At 41.3% G+C, this 7203-nt stretch overlaps 1 protein-coding gene and 1 long non-coding RNA gene across 3 annotated transcripts in view; one reads left to right on the plus strand and one right to left on the minus strand.

The window, feature by feature from the left end:
• The window catches only part of CCR8 (C-C motif chemokine receptor 8), a 155116-nt gene extending 154974 nt beyond the window's left edge, over positions 1–142 (minus strand). Inside the window, exon 1 of the mRNA XM_082412924.1 lies at positions 119–142. The gene's annotated coding sequence lies outside the window, so the exon portion shown is untranslated. The remainder of the gene's footprint in view (positions 1–118) is intronic.
• Positions 54–5987, plus strand: LOC309637801. 2 transcript variants are annotated; one of them, XR_014250817.1, is made up of 4 exons: positions 54–175; positions 901–987; positions 2688–2799; positions 3279–5987. It is a non-coding gene; the product is annotated as an uncharacterized lncRNA (long non-coding RNA). The 2 variants fall into 2 exon arrangements; XR_014250816.1 differs by having other exon boundaries at positions 2688–5987.
• The last annotated feature ends 1216 nt before the right edge of the window (positions 5988–7203 follow it).

The raw sequence follows: 7203 nt of genomic DNA on the forward strand, positions 1-7203 counted from the left end.
CAGCTCCACCCACCCCCGACCGGAAAGAGGAAGCTGCCTCTGGGCGGGGAGCTCCGGCCCCCTCCCCTGACGCACCCCGTTCCTCCTCCCCTCCCGCCTCCCCCGTTAGTTTTCTTACGAAAAAGTGCTGCTGAGAATTCCCAGAAGGTCCCGGATGTGAAGTCACCGGCGTGAGGTCACCGAGCCTGGTTCCAGGAATCTGAAGCTTGTGGGGGAGGAAGGAAAGCGCCGAAAACAGGGGAGCAGGGGGGAGCAAGTGGAGCCGTGGCTGTTGTTGGCGGGGGCCCCCTGGCTCCCCTGAGTCCCACGCTTGTCTCCAGCTGGGTCTTCTGACCCCAAGAGAGGTTCCAAGGAAAAAGATGCTTCACTTCTCCCATAGTATAGAAATGCCAGTTGAAACCAGTATACTGATCCAAAAGGAGTGTTTATCCACTGTTGGGAGGCGGAGGAGTGGGAGAGAAGTGGAGAACAACCTGGCATTAGGATCAGAATTTTAAATGAACATACCCTTTGACCTAACAGTTGCGCGTACAGTAGCTCTATCACCTACTAATAACCTTGGAAATCATACAGTATCATTTCTTGCACATTTTGTTCATGATAGGTCACTAAGGCTGGCCCATATTCAAGGGGAGAGGAATTAGATTCCCTCTTCTGATAAGTGTGAAAGAATTTGCAGCCATGTTTTTAAACTATCACAGCTGTTATTATTGTGGCCCTTAGTATACTCTAGCTTCTAGTAAGTGAATTATCTCACTTCTTACCTATCAGCTCCACGTGGGAGGGCAAGGATTCATTTGATTCGTTAAGATCTCAGCCCCTCATCGCTCCCCAGTGAACCAAGGGCCCTGTTCACTGCAGAGGTCGATAGATGGTATAGAAATGAATTTCCTCTTGCAGGAGCTGGCCTTGGACATCGTGCTCCACTTCCATTGGATGACATCCCTGTTGGCCCCATAGAAACCATCATCAGCACATGTGAGAATTGTGAGTGTAAGGGGATATGAGTGGGGCATGGCAGGGCCTGCTACACAGACAAGCAATTTTGTTCACATACATTTCATAAATGTGAGATCAGTGATCATTTCCACAGAAATCCCATTACCTTTGTAATCATCATCATGGTCTTGTAGGCACACCTGTACCACCAGAAGTGAGTTGGCCAGTTCAGCTCAGTTCATACTAAAGAGGATGCCATGGAGTCTAGTTCAGCTTGCTAAGAGATTTTTCACACCATTTACATGTGATTGTTTACATGTGTTATATTTCCATTTTATTGTTACTATTATATGGTAGTGTGGCCCCAAATCATAAAGATGGATCAGTAGTTCAAAAGAGGTTCATTAAAGCATAAAAATAATATTGAAAATAGCAAAAAAAAATACTGCAATATAAAATATGATCGTATATACCAGAGTAAATGAGTGTGTAGAATGAGATAATTTTACACAAGGAGAAAAAAAGTGTGACTCAGAAAGACAGATACGGGAATGAATATCTGAAACTGGGATTTTGTTAGCTGGTAATCATTTTCTCTAGCCCTGGAGGCATCATCTCTTATGAAACTTTGTCAAACAGTGGCAGGAAGCCCAGTGAGACTTTTGCATCCTCTTCACATCAGATCCCGTAAGCTAGTTAGAAAACCAATCAGGTCTTTCCATAATATGGGTAAAATAATAATGTCCAGTGTGGTCAAGATACATTTTGTCACTAAAGACAGAGAAAAGATCAAAACCAGAGAGGCACCATTAAAGGTGTCCAACTTACAGTGAAAACCTACACACTTCAAACTATGACATGTAAATTGAGTCATAGGCTACTGAGGAAAAGCAGAGCAAGCTCCTGGCAAGATTACTTGATCAAACAACACTCTTTTTTTTTAATTAAATGAGTCTTTTTATTTACTTGACTTTTTAATATTTTCATTCTTTTTTTATAAAATAGTGATTCCTTTTCTTTTTTATAAATTTATTTATTTATTTTTGGCTGTGTTGGGTCTTTATTGCTGCGCACAGGCTTTCTCTAGTTGTGGCCAGTGGGGGCTACTATTCGTTGCGGTGCGTGGGCTTCTCATTGCGGTGGCTTCTCTTGTTGCGGAGCATGGGCTATAGATGCGCAGGCTTCAGTGGTTGTGGCACGTGGGCTCAGTAGTTGTGGCTTGCGGGCTCTAGAGCGCAGGCTCAGTAGTTGTGGCACATGGGCTTAGCTGCTCCGCAGCATGTGGGATCTTCCTGGACCAGGGATCAAACCCATGTCCCCTGCACTGGCAGGCGGATTCTTAACCACTGCGCCACCAGGGAAGTCCCCAAATAATACTTTTGATGTCACATAAAATAAATGGCACATAGTGTGAAAGAGCAATGTCTGTCCTAAGTGAGTACTAGCAGACAGTTGGCTTTGCTGTTGAATACAAACCACTTGTGGCAAACCTTGTTCATTGTTGATCCAGAAATTTATTCCGTCCCTTCTTTCCTGATAAAAGATTCCTGATTTTGATCCATACACCAAGGTCTCCAATCTCAGGCAATTAATTACAAGTGGTCTAAATCAATCATGACCAGCCCATTTCCCACTTTCCCAGTCTCCCTTGCTGCTACATGAGACCCAGTTCTGGCCAATTAAATATGATGAAAAGTCTGCTGAGGGTACTCCTATGAAAATTTTTGGTTTGGTTTTGTTTTTTTCAGAAAATGGGTATACGTGCTGGTATCCCCCCTTCCCCCTTCTTCCTGACTTAACTATGGTCATGATGCCTGGACCTGGGCAGCCATCTTGCACCTATGAAGCAACCAGCACAAGGTAAAGGCTGAGAGAATTCTAGAGACACCAGCACTGACATTATTGAATGTCAGTGGTTGCCACCTTCCAGCCTTCCCGTTACAGTACAGAAGTAAACGGTAGTGAATTCTCTATTATTGGTAATTGAAAGCATTCCTAATGGGTGTACCACTGATGTGTCAGCTTGCCACATATTTTCCAAAAACACAGGAAGGAAATGTACCTGCTGACTTTTTGTTCTATGTATCACTGAATTCCTTTGCAAGATTAGATGAATGAGCTTCTGGCTTCCAGTTGGGTTCAGCCATGGGGAGACCCAGCAGGGACAGTAGAGGGAAGCGAATGAGATCAGGTATTTAGTCCTTTGGTTTCCTGCCTGTGAGTCTCCATGGGTTGGAGGTATCCTCCAGTGGGGGGCCACTGGTCCTCCCAAGGCAGCCAGCCCACTCAGTTCTCTCCTTTCTAGTGACCTCTCCCTTCCCCCCACATTTTCCCTTCAGGTCTGTTGGTGGTAACAGCTCTGCTGCCGCTCGTCCAGGTTATCGCACCATCCCTTGGGGTGCTCCTACACCTACATGTTTGTAAGTAGTACCATTGTAAATAAGCTTTCCTAAAGTGATCCTGTTTTGAGTGTGCCATTATCTGATGGTACACTGACTGTCAGATTTAAAAGAAAACACACACACACACACACACACACAACTTGCATCTGAACACCAACCACACACCACTGTATTCACAAAGACCAGCTGTCAGGCAACAATCTGGCTCCTGATCTCGATATGTGTAGAAACAAATAGCAAGAAGAGTCAATGCCCTCTATTCATGCCTCTCCGACTATGCCTTTTCAGAATACTGTGTGGAGAAATGGACAGCAAGTAAAAGACACTGTTGAACAAAGTATGCTGGCTGTTGAGGGAAAGATATTCACATGAGGTTTTGAAATTAGAGATGAGATACAGCGTCCCTCTGTGGTACCGATAGCTCTTTGCCACAGGTGGCTCTCTCACTCAAGAAGCATCTCAGTGGCACGTTCAGTATCTTGGTTACCCTGAACCTTTGGCTTCAGGGCGAGACTATCACTATTTTTCATGTTGAGGATATCAAGAATTTTGTTTTGTTTCTTGGTTTTTGTTTGTTTGATTCTGAGGATATCAAGAATTTGAAGACAGAACTGTGGTGCCAAGGCTCAGCCTTTGAGAATATGACTCTTTCCCTACATTTGAAGGTTTTCTTCTCTTGGCAGAGAAATAAATCAATATAAAGGCAACCACTAGAAAAATTAAAAACAGACTATAAAACTTCAAATCATCAGACAAAAATACAAACACATGTGAGCACACACACATACATATCAAAGAAAACAAAAAAATACACATGTAAAACATAGAAAACAGAGGAAGCATTAAAACAGAAAACACAGCAGAAGATGACAGAAGTAAGCATAATACATGTTATATCAAGGAATGTAAATAGAATAAACTCATATTATAACAGAAAAAAAAGATTATGAGATCATAAAACAATGTTCTATTGTATGTTGTATAGAAGAGATGCATCTTTACCAGAATCACTCAGAAAAGTTAAAAATAAAATATAAACCAAGGTATACAAGAAAATACTGAGCTGAGGCTGCAATGTTACTATCAGTCAAGGTCAAATTCAAAATAAAAATGCTAAATGAGAGAAGAGGAAGTTAAACAGGAAAGACAGCAGTATCCACATTAAGAATCTAGTTTTTTGAAATCTCTAGGCACCAGATAGCATAGCTTCAAAACCAAGAATAAGATATGGGAGTTGAGAATAACAGTATACATACAGAAAATGCAAATAGAAATTGGATGAGACATGAGTATATTTTAACTGACCTCATCGGCTCATGACCTAGTAAGAAACAAAAGATAAGGAGGAATGTGGGGAATCCAAATAGTAATTAGTAATTAAATATGATAGAACGTGAGGTGCAAAAATCTCAAATAAAATACTAGCAAATATAAATCAGCAATACCTTCAAAGAATCATTCATCATATCCAGGTAAGTTCATTCTAGTAATGCAGGTGGTCCAACATTAGGGAATTTGTAATAAAACTGACCATATTAATAGATCAGAGGAGAACTATATAACATCTCAATACATGCCAAAAAGACATTTGAAAAATATCCCAATCAATTCCTGCTTAAGACAAACAAAACCATAACAGAATAGCTAAATTATGCATAGATGATATGACTGAAAAGTGCACAACCACTATAGACAATAAGAGAATTCAAAATGATGGCGGTTTACAAAGCTTAATATACAAAACTCAGTAGCCTTCCTCTACATATAAAAATACAATTTACCAGAAAATATAATAGGAATTGCACTTATAATAGCAATCAAAAAGCTAAAATATTCAGAACAATACTTAAAAGACATATAAGGGCCTTTATGAATATTAAAATTATACAGGGAACATTCTATACTGAGCTTTTGAATAGAAAGACCCAATGTTATAAAAACGTCAATGCTCAATTAATGTATCAATTCAATGTGATTCTAACTAAAATACTCACAGGATTTTTAGGTGGGGAACTTGCCAAAAAATGATATGAAACTCAAATGGGGAATTAAATAAGGGGCTGGGAAAGCCCTGAAAAAGAAAAGTAACACGATGGGGCTACACCTATCAGATGATAAAACACATTATGAAACTGTAATTTGTAAAGCAATTTGGTACCCAAAGATGAAATAGACAACCCAGTGGACCAGAGTAGAGAACCAGAAACAGACTCCAGAACACATGAGAATTCAATTTCTGTTTAAAGTGACATTTGAATTAAAAGAAAAAGGTGGTAGGAAAATAAATCATTTGGGGGAAAAAATAAAATGGAAACCCTATACCATACTTTAAGTCAAAATAAATTCCAAATGGATAAAGGATTTATATATCTAAAAATAAGACCGTAAAGGGCTTCCCTGGTGGCGCAGTGGTTGGGAGTCCGCCTACTAATGCAGGAGACATGGGTTCGAGCCCTGGTCCGGGAAGATCCCACGTGCCACGGAGCAACTAGGCCCGTGAGCCACAACTACTGAGCCTGCGCATCTGGAGCCTGTGCTCTGCAACAAGAGAGGCCACGACAGTGAAAGGCCTGCGCACCGCGATGAAGAGTGGCCCCCACTTGCCACAACTAGAGAAAGCCCTCGCACAGAAATGAAGACCCAACACAGCCATAAATAATTAAAACTAAATAAATAAATAAAAATTTTTAAAAAGGCAGAAAAAAATTTTTTAAAAAATAAATAAAAAATAAATAAAATGGAAACCCTATACCATACTTTAAGTCAAAATAAATTCCAAATGGATAAAGGATTTATATATCTAAAAATAAGACCGTAAAGGGCTTCCCTGGTGGCGCAGTGGTTGGGAGTCCGCCTGCCAATGCAGAGGACACAGCTTCGAGCCCTGGTCCAGGAAGATCCCACATGCCGCGGAGCAACCAAGCCCATGCGCCACAACTACTGAAGCCCGTGGGCCTAGAGCTCGTGCTCCGCAGCAAGAGAAGGCACCGCAATGAGAAGCCCGCGCACCGCAACGAAGAGTAGCCCCCGCTCTTTGAAACTAGAGAAAGCCCGTACGCAGCAACAAAGACCCAACACATCCAAAAAAAACAAAAAGACCGTAAAACTTTAGAGAAAAGAATAGATGAATTTATTTGTAATATTCTGATAGGGAATGCAACACACAAACACCAGGATCCCTAAGGTAAATATTTAAGAAATTTGGCTACATAAAAATTTAAAACTTCTGTATGATAGAACATACTATCAACCTGGGTAAAAAGCAAACCAGGATTAAGTGCCACATGTGTGACAGACAGAAGGGCTCATCTCCCTAATCCTCAAAGACCTAAAACAACACAAGATAAGTAAAGAATATAAACCCGTGGTTTAGAGGGAAACACAAATGGCTTATAAGAGCCTCAGCTTCACTCATAATTAGAGCAATGCATTTAAAACAGTAAGATCTCTTCTTGGTTTCTCCTATCAGATTGGCAGAGATCAATAAGTTTGATAACACTCAGTGCCAGGGAGGGTGTTGGGAAACAGGCATGCTCAAATACTATTGGTTGAGAGTAAAATTGGTGCAACTCTGGGGAGGGCGATTTGGCAATATCAGTCAAAATCCTTTGACCCAGAGCTCAACTGCTCAGATTTTCAATCCACAGATCTACACTAAAAAGTCTTCCAGTTTAGTTGAACAAGACTGTTCAGGAAATGTGCTTGAAGACATTCCCCTCTCCTGGGTTTCGCTTTCCACAGCCTTAGCTCAGTGGGTCCCAATCTTTGATGTGCATCAGAATCAATGGAGGGCTGGTTAGAATGCAGGTTGCTGGGGCCACGCTGCCAGAGTTTCTGATTAGTGGGTCTGGGGAGGACCCAA

The sequence above is a fragment of the Balaenoptera physalus genome (genome assembly GCF_965194825.1).
Source record: "Balaenoptera physalus genome assembly, chromosome: 11".
Taxonomy (NCBI): domain Eukaryota; kingdom Metazoa; phylum Chordata; class Mammalia; order Artiodactyla; family Balaenopteridae; genus Balaenoptera; species Balaenoptera physalus.